Source organism: Eubalaena glacialis, chromosome 1 (genome assembly GCF_028564815.1).
Source record: "Eubalaena glacialis isolate mEubGla1 chromosome 1, mEubGla1.1.hap2.+ XY, whole genome shotgun sequence".
NCBI lineage: Eukaryota > Metazoa > Chordata > Mammalia > Artiodactyla > Balaenidae > Eubalaena > Eubalaena glacialis.
This window is the reverse complement of record NC_083716.1, coordinates 70,041,155-70,068,012: the sequence shown is the minus strand read 5'-3', so window position 1 is coordinate 70,068,012 and position 26,858 is coordinate 70,041,155.

Below are 26,858 nucleotides of genomic sequence, written 5' to 3'. Positions count from 1 at the left end.
AGAAGGAGCAATAAAACTTTCCAATAAAAATGCTAAGTTACAAGCTTTTGTTCCTAACAAGCCTCAGGCAAAACTCTCTGTTACAACAGAGGAACTTAATTAGTGAATTGGACTTTTGTTCAAAACGTATACAGGAGTCTATAGGCACTGGACAAACACTGTTCTCTCCTGATCTGTTGCCCTGGAGCTGTTACAAAGAAAGTGTCACTACCCTGCATTCCTACTTCAGGAAGAGAGACCCATCAGCCAAAGGGGGGCAATCTTTCCCACAGCTTATGCTGACGCTGTGGGGAGAATGCAGCCTCCAGAGAGGCTCAGATCTCTAAGGGCAGAGAGGGAAAATGGTAACACCACTGAGTGGCAGCCCATTGTACAGAGCGGCTGGGGTAGAGCCTTCAATAGATCTCACCCTCAAGGCCAAGGTCTCAAAGACTGTGTTTGGAGAAAATCTTATCAGCGATGCTTTCTCCTTTTTCTCCTCCTCTTCCTCTTTCTTCTACTTCTTCCTCTTCTCCTCCTTTTGCCTTCTCTTCTTCCTCTTCCCCCTCCCCTTTCCTTTTACCTCCTACTTAAAAAAGTTACTTTTAAAAAATACTACGTAAGACAAGGTAGTTGAAACAATAAGGAATATTTCCGTGTATCTTATGTAGTTACCTGAGAGAGTGTGTGTGTGTCTTTGTGTGTTGTAGAGGAAAGAGGGGGTAGTGGTTTCACATAGCAGATGGATGAGTGAAGGGCAGAACTCTGCTTTTAATGACAAAAGTGTCAGAGAAAAGGCTACAGTCTGAGGTACATGTGAGAATCAAAGGAACATGCATTCTTCTTTTTTGCTTCTTTTGTGTAGGTGCTACTGAGGAGCCCAGTTGGGGTAAAGTCAGGGGTCAAGAGGGCTCTCTAATATTGCATCAGTTGCTAGTTATAGCTACCTCAGCACAGTCCATAAGATGATATTGTCTTGGGGCAAAGGGTCCTCCACTGGATGGATAGACAGTGCCACAACTTCCTTCCTTTCCTCTACATCCTTAATAAATAAGCTTAGTTTAAGACCTGAGTGTTTCTGCACTTTGGGTGTATTATGAAGGGTAGTGATAAACTGTAATCCTTCCCTTATTTATTTATTTATTTTTAACATCTTTACTGTAGTATAATTGCTTTACAATGGTGTGTTAGTTTCTGCTTTATAACAAAGTGAATCAGCTCTACATATACATATATCCCCATATCTCCTCCCTCTTGTGCCTCCCTCCTACCTTCCCTATCCCACCCCTCTAGGTGGTCACAAAGCACCGAGCTGATCTCCCTGTGCTATGCAGCTGCTTCCACTAGTTATCTATTTTACATTTGGTAGTGTATATATGTCCATGCCACTCTCTCACTTTGTTCCAGCTTACCCTTCCCCCTCCCTGTGTACTCAAGTCCATTCTCTACGTCTGTGTCTTTATTCCTGTCCTTCCCCTAGGTTCTTCAGAACCTTTTTTTTTTTTTTTTGGATTCCATATATATGTGTTAGCATACAGTATTTGTTTTTCTCCTTCTGACTTACTTCACTCTGTATGACAGACTCTAACTCCATCCACCTCACTACAAATACCTCCATTTCATTTCTTTTTATGGCTGAGTAATATTCCATTGTATATATGTGTCACATCTTCTTTATCCATTCATCCGATGATGGACACTTAGGTTGCTTCCATGTCCTGGCTATTATAAATAGAGCTGCAATGAACATTGTGGTACATGACTCTTTTTGAGTTATGGTTTTCTCAGGGTATATGCCCAGTAGTGGGATTGCTGGGTCATATGGTAGTTCTATTTTTAGTTTTTTAAGGAACCTCCATATTGTCCTCCATAGTGGCTGTATCAATTTACACTCCCACCAACAGTGCAATAGGGTTCCCTTTCTCCACACCCTCTCCAGCATTTATTGTTTGTAGATTTTTTGATGATGGCCATTCTGACTGGTGTGAGGTGATACCTCATTGTAGTTTTGATTTGCATTTCTCACATGATTAGTGATGCTGAGCATCCTTTCATGTGTTTGTTGGCAATCTGTATATCTTCTTTGGAGAAATGTCTATTTAGGTCTTCTGCCATTTTTGGATTGTGTTGTTTGTTTTGTTGGTATTGAGCTGCATGAGCTGCTTGTAAATTTTGGAGATTAATCCTTTGTCAGTTGCTTCATTTGCAAATATTTTCTCCCATTCTGAGGGTTGTCTTTTGGTCTTGTTTATGGTTTCCTTTGCTGTGCAAAAGCTTTTAACTTTCATTAGGTCCCATTTGTCTATTTTTGTTTTTATTTCCATTTCTCTAGGAGGTGGGTCAAAAATGATCTTGCTGTGATTTATGTCACAGAGTGTTCTTCCCATGTTTTCCTTTAAGAGTTTTAAAGTGTCTGGCCTTAAATTTAGGTCTTTAATGCATTTTGAGTTTATTTTTGTGTATGGTGTTAGGGAGTGTTCTAATTTCATTCTTTTACATGTAGCTGTCCAGTTTTCCCAGCACCAATTATTGAAGGGGCTGTCTTTTCTTCATTGTATATTCTTGCCTCCTTTATCAAAAATAAGGTGACCATAGGTGCATGGGTTTATCTCTGGGATTTCTATCCTGTTCCATTGATCTGTATTTCTGTTTTTGTGCCATTACCATACTGTCTTGATTACTGTAACTTTGTAGTGTAGTCTGAAGTCTGGGAGCCTGATTCCTCCAGCTCCGTTTTTCTTTCTCAAGACTGCTTTGGCTATTCGGGGTCTTCTGTGTTTCCATAGAAATTATGGAATTTTTTGTTCTAGTTCAGTGAAAAATGCCATTGGTAGTTTGATAGGGATGACATTGAATCTGTAGATTGCTTTGGTAATAGAGTCATTTTCACAATGTCGATTCTTCCAGTCTAAGAACATGGTATCTCTCTCCATCTGTTTGTATCGTCTTTGATTTCTTTAATCAGTGTCTGATAGTTTTCTGAATACAGGTCTTTTGCCTCCTTAGGTAGGTTTATTCCTAGGTATTTTATTCTTTTTGTTGCAGTGGTAAGTAGGAGTGTTTCCTTGATTTCTCCTTCTTTGTTTTTGTTGTTACTGTATAGGAATGCAAGAGATTTCTGTGCATTAATTTTGTATCCTGCTACTTTACCAAATGCATTGATTAGCTCTAGTAGTTTTCTGGTGGCATCTTTAGGATTTTATATTATCATGTTATCTGCAAACAGTGACAGTTTTACTTCTTTATTCCAATTTGGATTCCTTTTATTTCTTTTTCTTCTCTTGTTGCTGTGACTAAAACTTCCAAAACTATGTTGAATAATAGTGGTGAGAGTTGGCACCCTTGTCTTGTTCCTGATCTTAGAGGAAATGCTTTCAGTTTTTCACCATTAAGAATGATGTTGGCTGTGGGTTTGTCATATATGGCTTTTATTATGTTGGGGTAGGTTCCCTCTATGCTAACTTTCTGGAGAGTTTTTATCATAAATGGGTGTTGAATTTTTTCAAAAGCTTTTTCTGCATCTATTGAGTTGATCATATGGTTTTTCTTCTTCAGTTTGTTAATATGGTGTATCACATTGTTTGATTTGCATATATTGAAGAATCCTTGCATTCCTGGGATAAACCCCACTTGATCATGGTGAATGATCCTTTTTAATGGGCTGTTGGATTATGTTTGCTAGTATTTTGTTGAGGATTTTTGCATCTATGTTCATCAGTGATATTGGCCTGTAGTTTTCTTTCTTAGTGACATCTTTGTCTGGTTTTGGTATCAGAGTGATGGTGCCCTCGTAGAATGAGTTTGGGAGTGTTCCTCCCTCTGCTATATTTTGGAAGAGTTTGAGAAGGATAGGTGTTAGCTCTTCTCTAAATGTTTGATAGAATTCGCCTGTGAAGCCATGTGGTCCTGGGCTTTTGTTTTTTGGAAGAGCTTTAATCACAGTCTCAATTTCAGTGCTTGTGATTGGTCTGTTAGTATTTTCTGTTTCTTTCTGGTTCAGTCTCGGAAGGTTGTGCGTTTCTAAGAATGTGTCCGTTTCTTCCAAGTTGTCCATTTTATTGACATAGAGTTGCTTGTAGTAATCTCTCATTGATTCTTTGTATTTCTGCAGTGTCAGTTGTTACTTCTCCTTTTTCATTTCTAATTCTATTGATTTGAGTCTTCTCCCTTTTTTTCTTGATGAGTCTGGCTAATGGTTTATCAATTTTGTTTATCTTCTCAAAGAATCAGCATTTAGTTTTATTGATCTTTGCTATTGTTTCCTTCATTTCTTTTTCATTTATTTCTGATCTGATCTTTATGATTTCTTACCTTCTGCTAACTTTGGGGTTTTTTTGTTCTTCTTTCTCTAATTGCTTTAGGTGTAAGGTTAGGTGGTTTATTTGAGATGTTTCTTGTTTCTTGAGGTAGGATTGTATTCCTATAAACTTCCCTCTTAGAACTGCTTTTGCTGCATCCCATAGGTTTTGGGTCATCGTGTTTTCATTGTCATTTGTTTCTAGCAATTTTTTGATTTCCTCCTTGATTTCTTTAGTGATCTCTTGGTTATTTAGTAGTGTATTGTTTAGCCTCCATGTGTTTGTATTTTTTACAGATTTTTTTCCTGTAATTGATATCTAGTCTCATAGCTTTGTGGTGAGAAAAGATACTTGATACGGTTTCAATTTTCTTAAATTTACCAAGGCTTGATTTGTGACCCAAGATATGATCTATCCTGGAGAATGTTCCATGAGCACTTGAGAAGAAGTGTATTTGGTTGTTTTGGGGTGGAATGTCTTATAAATATCAATTAAGTCCATCCTGTTTAATGTACCATTTAAAGCTTGTGTTTCCTTATTTATTTTCATTTTGGATGATCTGTCCACTGGTGAAAGTGGGGTGTTAAAAGTCCCTTACTATGATTGTGTTACTGGCAATATCCCCTTTTATGGCTGTTAGCATTTGCCTTATGTATTGAGGTGCTCGTATGTTTGGTACATAAATATTTACAATTGTTATGTCTTCTTCTTGGATCTATCCCTTGATCATTATATAGTGTCCTTCTTTGTCTCTTGTAATAGTCTTTATTTTAAAGTCTATTTTGTCTGACATGAGAATTGCTACTCCAGGTTTCTTTTGGTTTCCATTTGCATGGAATATCTTTTTTCATCCCCTCACTTTCAGTCTGTATGTGTCCCTAGATCTGAAGTGGGTCTCTTGTAGACAGCATATATATGGGTCTTGTTTTTGTATCCATTCAGCCAGTCTGTGTCTTTTAGTTGGAGCATTTAATCCATTTACATTTAAGGTAATTATTGATATGTATGTTCTTATTACCATTTTCTTAACTGTTTTGGGTTTGGTATTGTAGGTCTTTTCCTTCTCCTGTGTTTCCTGCCTAGAGAAGTTCCTTTAGCATTTGTTGTAAAGCTGGTTTGGTGGTGCTGAATTCTCTTAACTTTTGCTTGTCTGTAAAGATTTTAATTTCTCTGTCAAATCTGAATGAGATCCTTGCTGGGTAATCTTGGTTGTAGGTTTTTCCCTTTCATCACTTTAAATATGTCCTGCCACTCCCTTCTGGTTTGCAGAGTTTCTGCTGAAAGATCAGCTGTTAACCTTATGGGGATTCCCTTCTATGTTATTTATTGTTTTTCCCTTGCTGCTTTTAATATTTTTTCTTTGTATTTAATTTTTGATAGTTTGATTAATATGTGTCTCGTCATGTGTCTCCTTGGATTTATCCTGTATGGGACTGTCTGCACTTCCTGGACTTGACTATTTCCTTTCCCATATTCGGGAAGTTTTCAACTATAATCTCTTCAAATATTTTCTCAGTCCATTTCTTTTTCTCTTCTTCTTCTGGGACCCCTATAATTCGAATGTTGGTGCATGTAATGTTGTCCCAGAGGTCTCTGAGACTGTCCTCAATTCTTTTCACTCTTTTTTCCTTATTCTGCTCTGCGGTAGTTATTTCCACTATTTTTTCTTCCAGGTCACTTATCCGTTCATCTGCCTCAGTTATTCTGCTGTTGATTCCTTCTAGAGAATTGTTAATTTCATTTATTGTGTTGTTTATCATTGCTTGTTTGCTCTTTAGTTCTTCTAGGTGTTTGTTAAACGTTTCTTTTATTTTCTCCATTCTGTTTCCAAGAATTTGGATCATCTTTACTATCATTACACTGAATTCTTTTTCAGGTAGACTGCCTATTTCCTCTTTGCTTGTTTGGTCTGGTGGGTTCTTACCTTGCTCCTTCATCTGCTGTGTGTTTCTCTGTCTTTTCATTTTGCTTAACTTACTGTGTTTGGGGTCTTCTTTTTGCAGGCTGCAGGTTTGTAGTTCCTGTTGTTTTTGGTGTCTGCCCCCAGTGGCTAGGGTTGGTTCAGTGGGTTATGTAGGCTTCCTGGTGGAGGGAACTGGTGCCTGTGTTCTGGTGGATGAGGCTGGATCTTGTCTTTCTGGTGGGCAGGACTGCATCCGGTGGTATGTTTTGAGGTGTCTGTGACCTTATTATGATTTTAGGCAGCCTCTCTGCTAATGGGTGTGGTCGTGTTCCTGTTTTGCTAGTTGTTTGGCATAGGGTGTCCAGCACTGTAGCATGCTGGTTGTTGAGTGGAGGTTGGTCTTAGCGTTGAGATGGAGATCTCTGGGAGAGCTTTTGCTCTTTGACATTACATGGAGCCGGGAGGTCTATGGTGGAGCAATGTCCTGAACTCGGCTCTCCCACCTCATTGGTACAGGCCTGACACCTGGCTAGAGCACCAAGACCCTGTCAGCCACATGGCTCAAACGAAAAGGGAGAAAAAAAGAAAGAAAGAAAGAAAGAGTAAAAGAAAATAAAATAAAGTTATTAAAATAAAAAATTAAAAAATTAAAAAATAATAAAAAGAAAGAAAGAAAGAAAGCGAGCAGCCAAACCAAAAAACAAATCCACCCATAACAAATGCTAAAAACTGTACTAAAAAAAACCAAAAAACAAAAAACGGACAGACCAAACCCTAGGACAAATGGTAAAAGCAAAGCTATACAGACAAAATCACAGAAAGAAGCATATATATACATACTCACAAAAAGAGAAAAAGGAAAAAAAAAAATCTATATATTAAAAAAAAAAGGGAGAGAGCAACCAAATCAATAAACAGATCTACCAATGATAATAAACTCTAAATTCTAAACTAAAATAAAGATAAAATCAGAAACAAATTAGATGCAGAAAGCAGACCCCAAGTCTACAGTTGCTCTCAAAGTCCACTGCCTGAATTTTGGAATGATTCGTTGTCTATTCAGGTGTTCCACAGATGCAGGGTACATCAAGTTGTTTGTGGAGATTTAATCCACTGTTCCTGAGGCTGCTTGGACAAATTTCCCTTTCTCTTCTTTGTTCACACAGCTCCTGGGGTTCAGCTTTAGATTGGCCCCGCCTCTGTGTGTAGGTCGCCTGAGGGCGTCTGTTCCCACTCAGACAGGAGGGGGCTAAAGTAGCGGCTGATCAGGGGGCTCTGGCTCACCCAGGCCGGGGGTAGGGAGGGGTACAGAATACGGGGTGAGCCTGTGACGGCAGAGGCCGGCGTGATGTTGCAACAGCCTGAGGCGCACCATGTGTTCTCCCGGGGAAGTTGTCCCTGGATCACGGGACCCTGGCAGTGGTGGGCTGCACAGGCTCCCAGGAGTGGAGGTGTGAATAGTGACCTGTGCTTGAACACAGGATTCTTGGTGGCTGCAGCAGCAACCTTAGTGTTTCATGCCCATCTCTGGGGTCCGCGTTGATAGCCGCGGCTCACGCCCATCTCTGGAGCTCGTTTAGACGGTGCTCTGAATCCCCTCTCCTCACGCACCCTGAAACAATGGTCTCTTGCCTCTTAGGCAGTTCCAAACTTTTTCCCGGACTCCTTCCCGGCTACCCGCCCTGGCGGGTGAGCAGACAAGCCTCTCAGGCTAGTGAGTGCTGGTCAGCATCGATCCTCTGTGTGGGAATCTCTCCACTTTGCCCTCCACACCCCTGTTGCTGCGCTCTCCTCCGTGGCTCCGAAGCTTCCCCCCCCCGCCCACCCCCCGTCTCTGCCAGTGAAGGGGCTTCCTAGTGTGTGGAAACTTTTCCTCCTTCACAGCTCCCTCCCAGAGGTGCAGGTCCCATTCCTCTTCTTTTGTCTCTGTTTTTTCTTTTTTCTTTTGCCCTACCCAGGTACGTGCAGAGTTTCTTGCCTTTTGGGAAATCCGAGGTCTTCTGCCAGCGTTCAGTAGGTGTTCTGTAGGAGCTGTTCCATATGTAGATGTATTTCTGGTGTATTTGTGGGGAGACGTGATCTCCATGTCTTACTCCTCCGCCACCTTGAAGTTAATCTGGAGAACATTGAGAATTGTTTCTGAAGTGAATAGATCATATATAATGAATAGAGGTCTTAGAATTCTGTATAAATAAGGCAGATTTCAAAGGAGGGTCCCATTCTTGTTCTTTTTGTCTCCTCCTCTTGGCACTAGGTCAGTTCCTTTTTGCTACTCCTATAAAAGTGAAGTTAATCACTGGAATGATATATTGAATCATGGACTGGCCAGTTCTATCCAGGCCATGAAAGGGAGAGTTTTCACAGGCTCTGCAAAGCATTTGGTTTTCTCTCTAGGCAGCTCTGGAGAGCAAATTGGTGTTAAAAAAGGAATCTTGATTGTCTGTGAAGAAAGTTCTGAACTCTTTTAAATTTTTGAAAATAATTTACTTGGCTGACAGAGAATTAATTATAAAGGGATTTAATGAAGAGTGCTTGAGTTTTGGTTCAATTAAAAAGTACCCACCGTCCAACCGAGAGTTGAGCAAATCTGTTCCTTGCATTCCTTTGTCAGTTGACATGTTAACTTTCTAATGGGTTGATTTTTGTCAGGCAGAGAAGCATAGAGTGTCTTCTATGTTATTTGTTTCCAGCAGTGTGCATTAAGTAGAGCCCAGTGGTATGGTTTTGAGGTTAGGTGGTGGGGAGAAGCTGAACATTAATAAACATGAAGGTCAAGAAACCCAGAGTACAGAGGGTTTTGTTATTCTTTCAACATTTGTCACCAGATGCTTGCCTCAGATAAGTCTGGCTTCGAGACATGGTTTTTAAGACTTGCTTAGATGTGACAGCTGTAAAAGTCCCTCATGAACTCTGAAAAGGCAATCTCAGCCCAGCTGCTCATGTTTAGGGCTATCCAGAATGAAAATGTTGTTAGCAACAGATTCATTTCTCCCCCAGCAATGGCTTTGACAAATATTCAGTGCCAAAGATGAGACTGGGTTTTTTTTTTTTTTTATTTTTCCTCCTGTCTGAACTTAACAATAGGTCTATGTTCTTGACTACCAGGGGTGTGCAAAATTAATAATAAACCTGGTGGGTAGTGAAAGCTATCACAGTGAACAGTAAGCACATGAATGATCTCAATTTGGGGAGGGCTGAGTTCCTATGACCACCTTGTAAGACAGACTATGGAGCATCTAAAGAGAGGGAAATATATCAGATTAATGAATTATATTAAAATGCATGCAGGAATTTACCTGCACATCTCATGCATGCTGAAGTCCCCTTGGAAAATTTCCTTGAGGTAATTGGTGTAAGGAGTAGTACAGAGTACTACAAATTTATTTCAATAAAATTAAGTTTTCTGTACTTATTTGTGAATAGATATGTCTCTCCTATTAGATTGTCAACACAATGAGATCATGAATCATGTCTCATTATGAAGAACAGTATCCTTCATTAATTGTAACATCATGTCATGCACCTTAGTTCCCCCAATTAATTTCATTTTTGTTGAGTGACACATTAGGAAGTTAGAGCACTTGGAATCAACTGAAATGAAAATCATGTCAGGATTTGGGACTGGGGATGGGGATGGGGATGTGGCTACTTACTACCTGTCAATTCTATAAAATGGCCTTCTCTGCCTATGTGTACTTTACAATAGAGCCCAAGCCAGGACGCCAGGAGCAGTTTCTTACCCTCTGAATCCCTATCTGTCAAAATCCTACTTACCTTTCATGGTCCAGCTCAAATATCATTACCTCTAAGAAGCTGGCCCAGATCCCTCAGCTGAAGTTAAGTTTCTCCTCTCTGTTCCTAAAGCAGGGTTTCTTAACCTTGACATTACTGACATTTTGCACCAGATAATTCTTTGTTGTTGTGGAGGGGTGGGGACAGAGGGGGCTGTCCTGTGCATTGCAGAGTGTTTAGCAGCATTTGTGGCTTCCATTTACTAGTTGTCAGCAGCATCTCCCCAGTTGTGACAACCAACAATGTTTCCAAATATTGCCAATGTTCCCCGGGGGGACAAAATCACCCCTGGTTGAGAATCACTGTCCTATAGCAGATTTTTGCCCTGTCATTATAGCACCTGTTACATCTCCCTTTTTCTTAGTATGTATACTTGCCTGTTAGATTTTAACCTCTTTGAAAGAGTGGAGTAACATCTATTTTGCAATTTTGGTAAGCTCTCTCTAAATTCTTAACACATTATATATATTTTTATTGCTGCATAACTAATTACCACAAGTTTAGTTATTTAAAATAATACCCACTTATTAGCTCACAGTTCTATAGATCAGAAATCTGGATCAGCTTGACTGTGTTCTCAGCTCATGATCTCACAAGACGTTGGCCAAATGGACTCTTCCCTGGGGGCTCAGGGAAGCTCATTCAGGTTGTTGGCAGAATCCAGTTCCTTGCAGTTGTATGTCTGAGGTCCCCATTTCCTTGCTGGCTGTCAGGTGGGGGCCACTCGCAGCTACTAGAAGCCACCTGCATTCCTTTTCATGTGGCTTTCTTCATCCTGAAGCTATCAAGGGCGTGTCGAATCTCCCCTGTGCTTCAAATCTCTGACTTCCCCTTGTGGCTTCTCTTCTGCCACTGGCCAGAGAGAGTTCTCTGCTTTTAAAAGCTCATGTGATTAGATCAGCTCCACCTAGAAAATCTCCTCTCCTCTTCTCTCTCTTTATGCCATATAACATGACAGAATCATAGGAGTGATATCTCATCACATCCATAGTTTCCAGGAATTAGGTCTATTATAATCGAGGTCTGTGGGGAGAGCAGGGCAGGACTCCCATACAGGTCCAAAATGGCTTGCAAGAGTAAGGAAAGGAGGCTGGCTCAGAGTTTTTATTGTGGTTAACACAATAAAAGGGGCTAACATGAGATTTCTACCCGAGGAGGGATTTGTATGGTTTCAGTTTCCCCTTTGGCACGCCTGGGCTTTCTTAACAGTTTATCAAGATGTAAGTCAGAAGGAGAAGAGGGAGGGGTGAGACTTATAAGCTGTCATCAGTCAATCATGAAAAAATGGAAAGAGACTCCTTATAACATAACTGGTTATTTTATAAGGCACTGAGCAAAGATCTTTTTTTCAGATTGTTAAAAGACAAAGTCAGTTAAAACATCTTTTCAGTCAATACCTGTTCATTTTTTCCTTAGCATATTATTAAGTAATAATGAGATGTTACACCAGTTTATTAGTCCTCTGCTGGTGAGGTATTTTCCTTTTGTTTTCAAACTTTGGACAGTGGTAAATACTGTGCTCTCTCTCCCTCTACCTCAGAAGATGCAGGAGAAGAGAGGTTTGTCAGTAGACAATGTCCATGGTCACAACATGCTCACTGCTTCCAAGAAGAGAGATAACTGCAGCTCTTCTTCTATAAATGATTGACTCATGACAGCCAGTTTCTGATTTTATTGGGTACATTGAGAGATGGGTTTCCTATAATCACTGATAGAAATATTATGGTAGCAACTATGCATAGTTTCTCTGATAGAAGAGAGGTATATTTTGGGTGGCATTTTGTGCTTTAATTTTTTTTCTCAATGCTTTGATTAAATTAGTTTTTGGAATGAAATGGTCAAGGTCTTGGGGTACCATGATCTCAAAATACAAGTGACAATTAATTGAACCCATTTCTCCTCAGATAAAGAAATGATTGTCACATGAAAAATGCCTAAGAAGTTACCCCAATCTATAAGTCAGGATTTCCAGGAATCTTCTGTAGCAAAGCATGAATGGCAGAGTCAAAAGTAAAAATAGTCTTTCTTTTTTTGGTTGATCTTCTCATCTTTATTTTTAATTTTTCTTAAATTGAAGTATAGTTGATTTACAGTGTTGGGTTGATTACTGCTGTACAGCAAAGTGATTCAGTTATACATATACATCATTCTTTTTTTAAATACTCTTTTCCATATGGTTTATCTTAGGATATTGAATATAGTTCTCTCTGCTCTACAGTAGGACCTTGTTGTTTATCCATTCTATTTGTAAAAGCTTACATCTGCTCACCCCAACCTCCCACTCCATCTCTCCCTCAACCCCTTCCCCTTTATAACCACCAGTCTGTTCTCTATGTTGAACATGAAAGAAACCTGATTCTGTTTCTTTTTCACAGATAGGTTCATTTGTGTCAAATATAAGTGATATCACATGGTATTTGTCTTTCTCTTTCTGACTTACTTCACTTAGTATGATAATCTCTAGTTGCATCCATGTTGCTGAAAATGGCATTATTTTGTTCTTTTTTTATGGCTGAGTAGTATCCCATTGTATATATGTATCACATCTTCTTTATTCATCTGTCAATGGACAATTAGGTTGTTTCCATGTTTTGGCTATTGTGAATAGTGCTGCTATGAACATAGGGGTGCACATATCCTTTTGAATTATAGTTTTGTCCAGAAGTATGCACAGGAGTGGGATTGCTGGATCATATGGTAATTCTATTTTTAGTTTTCTGAGGGAGCTCTATACTGTTTTCCACAGTGGCTGCACCAATTTACATTCCCACCAGTAGTGTAGGAGTGTTCCCTTTTCTCCACATCCTCTCCAGCATTTGTTATTTGTAGACTTTTTGATGATGGCCATTCTGATTGGTGTGAGGTGGTACCTCATTGTAGTTTTGATTTGCATTTCTCTAATAATTAGTGATGTTGAGCATCTTTTCATGTGCCTGTTGGCCATCTGTATGTCTTCTTTGGAGAAATGTCTATTTAGGTTTTCTGCCCATTTTTGGATAGGGTTGTTTGTCTTTTTGTTGTTGAGTTGTATGAGCTGTTTGTATATTTTGGAAAGTAAGCCCTTGTCGGTCACATCATTTGCAAATATTTTCTCTCATTCTTGAAATGAGAATGAAATGAAATGAAAATGTTTTTTCATTTTGTTTATGGTTCCCTTTGCTTGGCAAAAGCTTGTAAGTTTGATTAGGTCCCATTTGTTTATTTTTGTTTTTATTTCTGTTGCCTTGGGAGACAAAAATAGTCTTGATAGGTGAGATGATAGACTGAAACCAACAAGAATATAGTGAGGATACTGGGGAAAACTTCTCAAAGGACCTATGGAATGGTTTTGTCTTCTAATGGGAATAGAGGTTATTAATCTTATAATAACTTTTCCTTTACATGATGTGATACCCTTTCACCTAAAAATATCTTTGTGTCTACACTGGGGAAATATAGGTAACTTAGAGCTATGTTTGAAGTTCCTTTTGTTTTGAAATTGGGTTTCTGTGTGCTAGCTCAATTGAATTAAATGTGGGCAATGGGGATCTTTTTAGTCTTAGGAAAGATTGAATATGTGTGTGTGTGTGTGTGTGTGTGTGTGTGTATGTATGTATGTGTATGTGGTTCTTGGTTGGTTGACTTGAACGTGGTTCCCAGGGTAGCCTACTCTAAATTGAGATGCCAGAACTTCCTTGATATACTAGATAGCATGGGTTCTTAAAGTATTGTCCATGAATCCCTTGAGTGCCTGAATCCATTTCAGGGAATCTGCAAGTTCAAGACTATTTTCATAATAAAACTAAGCTGCTATTTTCCTTTTTCACTGTGTTGATATTTGTACTGTGTTGATATTTGTACTATATTGATAGCTCAAAAGCAGTAGTGGGTAAATTTCTGGCTCCTTAGCACAAATCAAAGGAATGGCATCAAACTCTACTAGTGGTGATTGTATTTTTCACTGCCATGGACTTGCAGTTTTTTTTTTTTTTTAAGCCAGTTTTACTTATGAATGCCCTTGTTAAAAAACTATTAATTTAATCAAATCTCAACCCTTGAGTATATGTCTGCAAGCATCAGGCGTTAAGTACAAGAGAATTACAGAGACTATTTAGCTCCCACAATTGTGGAAGGTCATCCACTTGTAATAAATACCTTGTTCTATATATCATTCAGTTTCTCTGATAGAACCCTGACTGATACAGGTTTGGGGGAGGGAGTCTGACAGTTGTCTCCAAGTGTTTGCATGGCTATCATGTAACTAAAAAAGCTGTTTTCTTCTGTGTTGATTCAAAGACTAAAATGATGTCCTCATGATAGAAGTGAGAGACAGGATGGAGTCTGAACTCTGGAAACAGACAAATTTAGTTTGGCTTAGATACCATCTCTGCCATTTACTTGTAGCTCTAGTTTTCTTACCTGTAAAATGGTGATAATAATAGTATCCATTTCACATGATTGTTATGAGAATTAAATGAGTTACTATTTGGAAAGTTTTTCAAATAGTGCCCTTCATGTAGTAAGCACTATTTAACGTTCTGTTAAAATTTAAAAAGTTATAGGGAGACAGATTTTGCCTCTTTAAGAATTTTTAAATGGTCACAGCTGTCCAACAAAGTAGTGGAATGCCTTGCAAAGAACAGAACCTCACTTGATCCTTGACAGGGAGACAGCAGGGAAAAGAAATACAGATTTGTAGTCCAAATACTTAATTCAAGTCTTCGCTCAGCCATTTGTTAGCTCTGTCATCATAGCAAGTCATTTAATCTCTCAAAATTTCCATGTCATCATCTACAATATAACTTAGATGAAGCAAGATGGTTGAAGATTCTTTGTTATCTGAAAAGTGCTCTCTAAACGTCAGTCTTTATTATTTCCTTGAAAACTTTGAGACAGAATCTGGTTGAGCTTCTCTTTGTCAATGACACCAGAGAAAGGATTCTTGTATCAAAGAGAAGTTTGGACTAGATAATCCCTACGGCTCTTTCCAGCTTGGAGAGTTTACAAACTGTTTCTCAAGTAGCTTGCTTGTCAAAGTTTGTGATCATATTAAAGGAGTTAATAAGAGAAGGATTTTTTTTTTTTTGACAGAGTGAATGTGATGGAGCTATACTCAGTAAAGAAATTAAATCAAGCAATCAGTGGGGAAGGTTAGCTCCTTCTTCATATGTAATTGTCATGTTTTAGTTGAGGCTGTTACTCTTTATTTCAGAGGTCCTTCATTTGAATCACAGCCAGTTCTACTTGAAAGTGTGCAATTCCATCTTCTTTACGAAGGTTTAGGACAATTTGACTTTCTCGTTTTCCCTCTTAGAGCTTCAGATTGTTATGGTTAAAAATAAAGTATTTATCTTCGGTTTAGAAATCTCATAAAACTTTGACAGGATTGTGAAATGGTATAAAGCATCTCTTCAACAAATCCATCTCAGTAACACTTCCTGACACTTCCTGACAATCAAAAAACCTTCAGCTGCTCCTTAATGACTTCTGAAGTTGTAAAGGATTTGTACTAAGGATGTGAGAATGACTGGAAATTGGTTTTAAAGTAGTGCTAACTTGTTTGTGTTAAAATCCACTTTCTAATTCGGTTTTTGAAAAGGGCTTGAACATATGCTTCCATTAAAATGTAGACTGATAAAGTGATTACGATAATGAGAGTGCTGCTTGCCTCTGGTTTGGAACTACGAGCGAACAGCTACAAGGTAAAACTTTTGTAAAGGGAAAAATAGTTTTGAAAAGGTTGAAATTAAGCCTTAGAGGAAAAAGGGTAGCTAGCAATCTATCCTAGAAGAGCTGGGTGATTGTCAAGTATGTGAGGTCTTGGGTATCAGGACCCAATGCAGACTCAAACAACATTGGGCAAGTGTAAAAGATGCAGTGCTTCTTAAACCCTGGGTATAATCATGAGAATTAACTGGGAGATAGCTTTAAGATCATGATTCCAAGACCTCAGTCTAAGAGATTCTGATTCAATGGATCTGGAATATGGGCTAGGAATTTATAGAATTTATATAAAGTTCCAGATGATTTTGATGATCAGCAATGTTTGGAAGTCACTAGAATGATGTACTCCTCAGTAGCTTAGGTTTACATGGAAAAGAGTGGGATTTATAGAGTGAATTTAAGAATGAAGTCATTGTGGATAATCTTGAAATTTTTTTGTTTTTAATTTTTTGCCTGTGCCACTCAGTATGCTGGATCTTAGTTCCGTGACCAGGGATCAGACCCGTGCCCCCTGCAGTGGGCATGCAGAGTCTTAACCACTGGACCACCAGGGAAGTCCCTAAAATTTTTTAAAATTATTTTTTATTTTGGGAATTTTCAAGCTTACTCAAAGGTAGAGAGACTAGTAGAAACAACCATGTAACGTGTAATGTATCTGTCACCTGCTTGAAAAATTACTACCATGCTGTCGGTCTTGTTTTACCTGCTTTCCCTTCCTCCCCCATTTCAAAAAAACTAGAATATTTTAAAGCAAATCCCAAATATCAACATTTCTTCTCTAATGGGTAAGGACATAAAAAAAAGTGTCATGCTATTATTATGTCTAACAAAATGATAAGTAATTCTTTAACATTATCTAGCAATACCTAATCCATACTCAAATTCCTCAATTGTCTCAAAGCTGTGACAAGAGGAAGTAAGTGGTAGAAGCTGGGACTTGAACACAGGCAGTCAGACTCTGCAGACTCTAAAACCTGTAACTCATGGAAAGAGAGAGGACACTGTCGGCAATCTTGATGCACTTGAATTTTGATCGCGGGTCTTGGGGATCTTAGAGAAGCAAGAGCCAGTTGTCACCTCTGGTGGGGCAATTGTAGACTACAGGAAAGTTAGAGAATGGGTCAGTTTCTGTGAGTTAGTTTCATCGTTCTGAAGCCTTGTGATTATAGCAAATGGCCCTCTGTCCACGTCTGACAGACACAACTTAACGCACCTTGAACATGTTCTTACAGATTTGCTGAGTTCTGAGGACACTTTCTGGGAAGGAATACAGGTGCAAATTTTTGACCCCAGGTTGTCTTCTGCAATCTCATCTCATCTCTCCATCACACATAACTGTATTGTATCTATTGAGACTAAGCCTTTGGCCCTTGGGTTTAGGATGAAACAAAATATACTAGATGTTTAGTATATATTTACTGAATGAATGAGTGAATGAACTATAGCTTGTATTTGGCATTCAATACACTATAGATTAACTCTGCCTTATCAAATCTATGATCCTAATTTATTGTGAATACAATTTTTGTAAATAAAAGGTTTACAGTATCATTTAAATTTTTAAGTGTGTTCAGAGAATTTACTGTTAAGAGTTATCTGGCAATGTATTCCTCCTGAAGGGAAGCAGCTTTATGTTATAGGAATGACATGTCCTAATATATCTGTAGGACAAATAAGTTTTGGATATTTTTTCCTTAAAATACAACTGATACACACCTGTATTTTAGAGATTTAAATATATATATTTTTTCAGGTAACATCGGAATAGGGAAGTAGGAGAAGCTGCAATTGCTAAAGGGTCAGAGTGGTTTCGAGGAAGGAATGGAAAATGGAAAGCTTGTAGGATAATTGAGGAGAAAAGTCTCTACTGCTTTGATTCTAAAGTCCTCTGACCCTGGACTTGAATCTTGAGTCCCCTAGTGTTCTGGAGTAGAGGTTATTAGTGCTTACCAATATCTGCCTCCTTCTTTTTTATGTGGGCTTACAGCTGGAGCACATTTCCTAGCTGCCCCATAAATAGGTGTGGTTATATGAGTGAATTCTAGGCAATAGGATGTGAGTGAAAGTGATGCCCATCACTTCTTGGTCTGAATGGTCACAACTTCTGAGGCATGGCCCCCAATCTCTTCCTCTGTCTGCAGGCCGGATGCAGGAGGTCAGGCAGAGAACTCCAAGGCTCTTTCCATCTTGTGGCTCCGCCCTCTCCGAGAGCCTCAGACATTAAACCTATACTATGAAAGCCATTGGGAATATGGCTCTTGTTTGCTACAGCAGTTAGCTTAGCCTGGTTTTTATAGTTTCTAAACACCGGGACAAAAATATGGAGTTGGATCTCTTTAGGGATGATTTATAGAGGTAGTATGGGAGAGTGGTTTTACACATGCCTGAGCTTAGAAACCAACAGACTTTTTGGAGTAAAGTCTAGTCCCATTTCTGTTATATAGCTATGTAGCTTTGGATCAGTTACTTAACTTTTTTTAGCTCTCAGTTTCTTCACCTCTAAAATGGAGACAATCACAGTACCCACTTCAGAGGATTGTTGTGAGAATTGAATGAAATTACGTCTCAGAACAGATACCTGTTAATAAAGTTAGCGATTATTATTGGAATTGACCATAGATATATTCTAATTTATTCAGGTACATTTTCTAAGGGCTTAGTATGTCAGGGCAAAGTGTTCAGAAAGGATATAAAGATTAGCACCACTGATTTTTGCCTTCAACGAGCCCCCAGTCTAGGAAGACAATTGAAGGGCAAACCAATAATTACAGTATGTGAATGGCTTTGTGAGCCTGTCAGCTTTTAAATCTGATGAGTATAATTTATTAACTATTCCTGTGCTAAAGATACACATCAGTGGGTGGAGGTAGAAAAAGGATTCTCTTGGAAAAAACACACAAACACACACACACACACATGCGCATGCATATATATACACCTACATATATACAATTTTTTTTTTTTTTTGCTGAAACTCAATTGGCCCATGTACCAGTGAGTGACAAAAGTGGAGAACTGGCCATTTCAGGGCAATATCTGGAGCCTGTAAACAGCTTGAGATGATTAATTTACTCTAACAATGAATAAGAGAGCTGTGCTGCAGTATATCCTCAAGGCTTACTTTTTAGTGGTAATTTTACTCAGTCAATTGCCTCTTTTTCTCCTCATCAATTTCTTCTCCACCAAGCCATCACAATATGCAGAGGAAAATGCAGGTAGGTGATAAAACATAGGGTTTGGGAATCTTTCCATGCCTTCAGGGCATCTAGGAATTTTACCATGAAAAGGGCATGGCATACTGAAACAATAATGAGACTACCATTTAAAAATTTTCAAGCTTGTGTAGTCTTTGGAATCAGAGATATGCCTCAGGATAATCCTTTTTCAAGAGACTAGTAAACATTCTTTCCAACATGTGAACAAATATTTTTTTTTTTTTTGAGCTGTTAGTTGCCAGGCACTGTGCTAGAAGCTTTGGGCTGAAAGATGAGTAAACAACATCCAAACTCTTGTGGAAAATTCATTTATACAAATAGTTACAATTTTATAAGCACTGAATTAGATAAATATTCTAATTGTCGTGGTGCCACTGAAGCCCAAGCTCTGTCTGTATGATGCTGTGTCAGGAGAGGTGCCATGGCTCAGGTGCTTCTTCAAGGGAGAATGGGAGTTCCCAGGTAGAGAAGAGGGTAGCAGGCTTTGCAGGCAGTAGGGACAGGATGTGCTGGTACAGGGCCCTTTTAAATTGTCATGACTTTTTGGAATCTGGGATATATTAAAAGACATCAAGGATCTCTGGCTTAAAGAACTGGGAGATTTTATTAAACACATGACATCTACCAGGCCAAGGAGGTTAGACAGAGCTGCTAAGCCTAATTCAGAGAGTTTTACAAACATTTCCTAAACCCCCAAATGATTATTTTCTCAATCCAACTCCTCCCATTACTGTAATAACTCTCCTAATGAAAGGAGCAGGAGAAAATATCAACTGTTTTCTTGTCCAGAGACCTTATCCTCTTTGCTAGTTTATGATTTATGATAGTTCAGCAAAGTGCTCTGAATATCCCAAGTTACCTAAAATTAACATATCAGTTAATTGGATTTGATGCTGTTAGAGGGATGGGGAAATATTCGAAAGCAGTTGGTTGGAATCAAGGACATAAAAAGAAAGGCATTATGCAAATGTTTGGTTATTAAGATATTCTGCCTAGAGGGAATAAAGTCAGATAATGAGAAATGAATGAAAACCAAAAGTTTCCTGTGTGTTTTAATATTAAATGTCTTTAACAGTAATATTTGGCCTCTTTAGTAGCATGTCTTTGCTAATACAAAGGAACAGAGGCATAAAAAAGCACTGGGTATCCTGGGGGATATGTGGATATGGAGTGTTGGGAGTGTAAGTGAGGTGGGAATGAGATGGTATCCCTGAGGTCCATGAAGTGGATGGTTTGATTATGCAGCACTTTGCATACTGGATGGGGTTATTTCTAATATCGGTAATAATTTGTTCCTGAACATCTAATGAGAGTAATAACTTTGTTTATATACCTTCCAGGTTACAAGACAATTTCCCATTCATTATCTCATGTGACCATCACAGTAGTTTGGAGATGGCCTGGTGCTGACTGCCCCAGGTCACATAATTAGAGATAGAGATAGATCTTTCTGAAGCTACTTTCTCTCATTTAATTGCTGAAGACAATTGGGATGATAGACCATGAATAACTTGTTATCTTTGGGCATTGAGATAATACCTGATAATCTGGTTGGTAATGAGATTTTTGAATTTGATGAAATTTAATTCTGGGGTTACTGCATCTGACTTGAAGAATTCAGGCCACTAACTTCAGTGCGAATCTTTTTCTGCTTGATCGGGTCTTTAAAGGCTCACTGGCAGGGCATTGCAGTCACTGGTACCTCAGATATTAGTCGAGGAAAACCCAACAACTCTGGCACTGCAAGACTTTTCTGAGAGAAGCTCCATCCCCAGGCAGTGTGTGAACATTCAGTAACAGGGATGCTAAGGACTTCAGTTATGCCCCTCATCCTTCCACAGAGCACAGCAGCACATGGGCCAGGGTGTCTAGAGGTCAGAAAGCCTCCTTCACTGAATCCTCACAGGGTGTGGCCTATTCATTTTTTCCTTCATCCTTTTCTGTATGAGTTAATACATTTCTAGTCTGTAACCTTAAAGTTGGAGAATTGAGCTGGAAAGGAATGCTTAGTTCTGATTCACATTTTCTAGCAAGACAATAAACTTTTTTTTCTAAATTAGTTTATTTTCTAACTCTTGTCCTTCCAATAGGATTGTAAATTACTGGAGGGTAAGGACCTTTCTTCTAGATTATTTGTTTTTTACTTACTACCATTGACCTCTTCAGCTTTTATATCTTGATTTTAGAAGGGGTCCAATAAAACCTCGTGTCACGTGGGAATGGCAGGATGGCGTGGTTAAGAGTTGGGCTCTGGAGGCAGATGGCCTGGCTTTTAAAATTCCAGCTCCATCGCTTGCTAACTGTATAATCATTGGCAAGTGATATAACACCTCTACGACTGTTTCCACATCCTCAACTGTAAACTGGGTATAATATTTAAAACTACCTAATACAATTGTTGTGGAATTAAACGAGATATTCCATTTAAAGCAGTTGGCACAGGGCTTCACATATGCTGATTAATAAATGTTAGGGATCATCATCGTCAGTCATTACCATCATCATCATCATTGCTTTTATTTTTTTTAATTTTATTTTATTTATTTATTTTAAAAATCTTTATTGGAGTATAATTGATTTACAATGGTGTGCTAGTTTCTGCCCTATAACAAAGTGAATCAGCCATACATATACATACATTCCCATATCTCCTCCCTCTTGTATCTCTCTCCCTCCCACCCTCCCTAACCCACCCCTCCAGGTGGTCACAAAGCACAGAGCTGATCTCCCTGTGCTATGCGGCTGCTTCCCACCAGCTATCTATTTTACATTTGGTAGTGTATATATGTCCATGCCACTCTCTCACTTTGTCACATCTTACCGTTTCCCTTCCCCATATCCTCAAGTCCATTCTCTAGTAGGTCTGTGTCTTTATTCCCGTCTTGCCACTAGGTTCTTCATGACCTTTTTTTTTTACTTAGATTCCATACATATGTGTTAGCATACTGTATTTGTTTTTCTCTTTCTGACATACTTCACTCTGTATGACAGACTCTAACTCCATCCACCTCACTACAAATAACTCCATTTCATTTCTTTTTATGGCTGAGTAATATTCCATTGTATATATGTGCCACATCTTCTTTATCCATTCTTCTGATGATGGACACTTAGGTTGCTTCCATGTCCTGGCTATTGTAAATAGTGCTGCAGTGAAAATTTTGGTACATGACTCTTTTTGAATTATGGTTTTCTCAGGGAATATGCCCAGTATTGGGATTGCTGGGCTGTATGGTAGTTCTATTTTTAGTTTTTTAAGGAACCTCCATACTGTTCTCCATAGTGGCTGTATCAATTTACATTCCCACCAACAGTGCAAGAGGGTTCCCTTTTCTCCACACCCTCTCCAGCATTTATTGTTTCTATATTTTTTGATGATGGCCATTCTGACCAGTGTGAGATGATATCTCATTGTAGTTTTCATTTGCATTTCTCTAATGATTAATGATGTTGAGCATTCTTTCATGTGTTTGTTGGCAATCTATATATCTTCTTTGGAGAAATGTCTATTTAGGTCTTCTGCTCATTTTTGGATTGGGTTGTTTGGTTTTTTGTTATTGAGCTGCATGAGCTGCTTGTAAATCTTGGAGATTAATCCTTTGTCAGTTGCTTCATTTGCAAATATTTTCTCCCATTCTGAGAGTTGTCTTTTGCTCTTGTTTATGGTTTCCTTTGCTGTGCAAAAGCTTTTAGGTTTCATTAGGTCCCATTTGTTTATTTTTGTTTTTATTTCCATTCTCTAGGAGGTGGGTCAAAAAGGATCTTGCTGTGATTTATGTCATAGAGTGTTCTGCCTATGTTTTCCTCTAAGAGTTTTAGAGTGTCTGGCCTTACATTTAGGTCCTTAATCCATTTTGAGTTTATTTTTGTGTATGGTGTTAGGGAGTGTTCTAATTTCATTCTTTTACATGTACCTGTCCAGTTTTCCCAGGACCACTTATTGAATAGGCTGTCTTTTCTCCACTGTATATGCTTGCCTCCTTTATCAAAGATTAGGTGACCATATGTGTGTGGGTTTATCTCTGGGCTTTCTATCCTGTTCCATTGATCTATGTTTCTGTTTTTGTGCCAGTACCATACTGTCTTGATTACTGTAGCTTTGTAGTATAGTCTGAAGTCAGGGAGCCTGATTCCTCCAGCTCCATTTATCGTTCTCAAGATTGCTTGGGCTATTCGGGGTCTTTTGTGTTTCCATGCAAATTGTGAAATTTTTTGTTCTAGTTCTGTGAAAAATGCCAGTGGTAGTTTGATAGGGATTGCATTGAATCTGTAGATTGCTTTGGGTAGTAGAGTCATTTTCACAATGTTGATTCTTCCAATCCAAGAACATGGTATATCTCTCCATCTATTTGTATCATCTTTAATTTCTTTCATCAGTGTCTTATAATTTTCTGCATACAAGTCTTTTATCTCCTTAGGTAGGTTTATTCCTAGATATTTTATTCTTTTTGTTGCAATGGTAAATGGGAGTGTTTTCTTAATTTCACTTTCAGATTTTTCATCATTAGTGTATAGGAATGCAAGAGATTTCTGTGCATTAATTTTGTATCCTGCTACTTTACCAAATGCATTGATTAGCTCTAGTAGTTTTCTGGTAGCATCTTTAGGATTCTCTATGTATAGTATCATGTCATCTGCAAACAGTGACAGCTTTACTTCTTCTTTTCTGATTTGGATTCCTTTTATTTCTTTTTCTTCTCTGATTGCTGTGGTGAAAACTTCCAAATCTATGTTGAATAATAGTGGTGAGAGTGGGCAACCTTGTCTTGTTCCTGATCTTAGTGGAAATGGTTTCAGTTTTTCACCATTGAGGATGATGTTGTTGTGGGTTTGTCATATATGGCCTTTATTATGTTGAGGAAAGTTCCCTCTATGCCTACTTTCTGCAGGGCTTTTATCATAAATGGGTGTTGAATTTTGTCAAAAGCTTTCTCTGCATCTATTGAGATGATCATATGGTTTTTCTCCTTCAGTTTGTTAATATGGTGTATCACTTTGATTGATTTGCATATATTGAAGAATCCTTGCATTCCTGGTATAAACCCCACTTGATCCTGGTGTATGATCCTTTTAATGTGCTGTTGGATTATGTTTGCTAGTATTTTGTTGAGGATTTTTGCATCTATGTTCATCAGTGATATTGGCCTGTAGTTTTCTTTCTTAGTGACATCTTTTTCTGGTTTTGGTATCAGGGTGATGGTGGCCTCGTAGAATGAGTTGGGGAGTGTTCCTCCCTCTGCAATATTTTGGAAGAGTTTGAGAAGGATAGGTTTTAGCTCTTCTCTAAATGTTTGACAGAATTCGCCTGTGAAAGCATTTGGTCCTGGGCTTTTGTTTGTTGGAAGATTTTTAATCACAGTTTCAATTTCAGTGCTTGTGATTGACCTGTTCATATTTTCTATTTCTTCCTGGTTCAGTCTCGGCAGGTTGTGCATTTCTAAGAATTTGTCCATTTCTTCCAGGTTGTCCATTTTATTGGCATAGAGTTGCTTGTAGTAATCTCTCATGATCATTTCTATTTCTGCAGTGTCAGTTGTTACTTCTTTTTCATTTCTAATTCTATTGATTTGAGTCTTCTCCCTTTTTTTCTTGATGAGTCTGGCTAATGGTTTATCAATTTTGTTTATCTCCTCAAAGAACCAGCTTTTAGTTTTATTGATCTTTGCTATTGTTTCCTTCATTTCTTTTTCATTTATTTCTGATCTGATCTTTATGATTTCTTTGCTTCTGCTAACTTTGGGGTTTTTTTGTTCTTCTTTCTCTAATTGCTTTAGGTGCAATGTTAGGTTGTTTATTCGAGATGTTTCCTGTTTCTTGAGGTAGGCTTGTATTGCTATAAACTTCCCTCTTAGAACTGCTTTTGCTGCATCCCATAGGTTTTGGATCGTCGTGTCTCCATTGTCATTTGTTTCTAGGTATTTTTTGATTTCCCCTTTGATTTCTTCAGTGATCACTTCGTTATTAAGTAGTGTATTGTTTAGCCTCCATGTGTTTATATTTTTTACACATCTTTTACTGTAATTGATATCTAGTCTCATAGCTTTGTGGTCAGAAAAGATACTTGATACGATTTCAATTTTCTTAAATTTGCCAAGGCTTGATTTGTGACCCAAGATATGATCTATCTTGGAGAATGTTCCATGAGCACTTGAGAAAAATGTGTATTCTGTTGTTTTTGGGTGGAATGTCCTATAAATATCAATTAAGTCCATCTTGTTTAATGTATCATTTAAAACTTGTGTTTCCTTATTTATTTTCACTTTGGATGATCTGTCCATTGGTGAAAGTGGAGTGTTAAATCCCCTACTGTGACTGTGTTACTGTCGATTTCCCCTTTTATGGCTGTTAGTATTTGCCTTATGTATTGAGGTGCTCCTATGTTGGGTGCATAAATATTTACAATTGTTATATCTTCTTCTTGGATCGATCCCTTGATCATTATATAGTGTCCTTCTTTGTCTCTTGTAATAGTCTTTATTTTAAAGTCTATTTTGTCTGATATGAGAAATGCTACTCCAGCTTTCTTTTGATTTCCATTTGCATGGAATATCTTTTTCCATCCCCTCACTTTCAGTCTGTATGTGTCCCTAGGTCTGAAGTGGGTCTCTTGTAGACAGCATATATATGGGTCTTGTTTTTGTATCCATTCAGCCAGTCTGTGTCTTTTGGTGGGAGCATTTAATCCATTTACATTTAAGGTAATTATCGATATGTATGTTCCTATTCCCATTTTGTTAAATGTTTTGGGTTTGTTATTGTTGATGTTTTCCTTCTCTTGTGTTTCTTGCCTAGAGAAGTTCCTTTAGCATTTTTTATAAGGCTGGTTTGGTGGTGCTGAACTCTCTCAGCTTTTGCTTGTCTGTAAAGGTTTTAATTTCTCCATCAAATCTGAATGAGATCCTTGCTGGGTAGAGTAATCTTGGTTGTAGGTTTTTCTCCTTCATCACTTTATATATGTCCTGCCACTCCCTTCTAGCTTGCAGAGTTTCTGCTGAAAGATCAGCTTTTAACCTTATGGGGATTTCCTTGTGTGTTATTTGTTGTTTTTCCCTTCCTGCTTTTAATATGTTTTCTTTATATTTAATTTTTGATAGTTTGATTAATATGTGTCTTGGTGTGTTTCTCCTTGGATTTATCCTGTATGGGACTCTCTGTGCTTCCAGGACTTGATTAACTATTTCCTTTCCCATATTAGGGAAGTTTTCAAGTATAATCTCTTCAAATATTTTCTCAGTCCCTTTCTTTTTCTCTTCTTCTTCTGGGACCCCTATTACTCGAATGTTGGTGCATTTAATGTTGTCCCAGAAGTCTCTGAGACTGTCCTCAGTTCTTTTCATTCTTTTTTCTTTATTCTGCTCTGCAATAGTTATTTCCACTATTTTATCTTCCAGGTCACTTTTCCGTTTTTCTGCCTCAGTTATTCTGCTATTGATCCCTTCTAGAGTATTTTTAATTTCATTTATTGTGTTGTTCATCGTTGCTTGATTCCTCTTTAGTTCTTCTACGTCCTTGTTAAATGTTTCTTGCATTTTGTCTATTCTATTTCCAAGATTTTGGATCATCTTTACTATCATTTTTCTGAATTCTTTTTCAGGTAGACTGCCTATTTCTTCTTCATTTGTTAGGTCTGGTGTGTTTTTACCTTGCTCCTTCATCTGCTGTGTGTTTTTCTGTCTTCTCATTTTGCTTATCTTACTGTGTTTGGGGTCTCCTTTTCACAGGCTGCAGGTTTGTAGTTCCTGTTGTTTTTGGTGTCTGTCCCCAGTGGCTAAGGTTGGTTCAGTGGGTTGTGTAGGCTTCCTGGTGGAGGGGACTAGTGCCTGTGCTCTGGTGGATGAGGCTGGATCTTGTCTTTCTGATGGGCAGGTCCACGTCTGGTGGTGTGTTTTGGGGTGTCTGTGGCCTTATTATGATTATAGGCAGCCTCTCTGCGAATGGATGGGGCTGTGTTCCTGTTTTGCTAGTTGT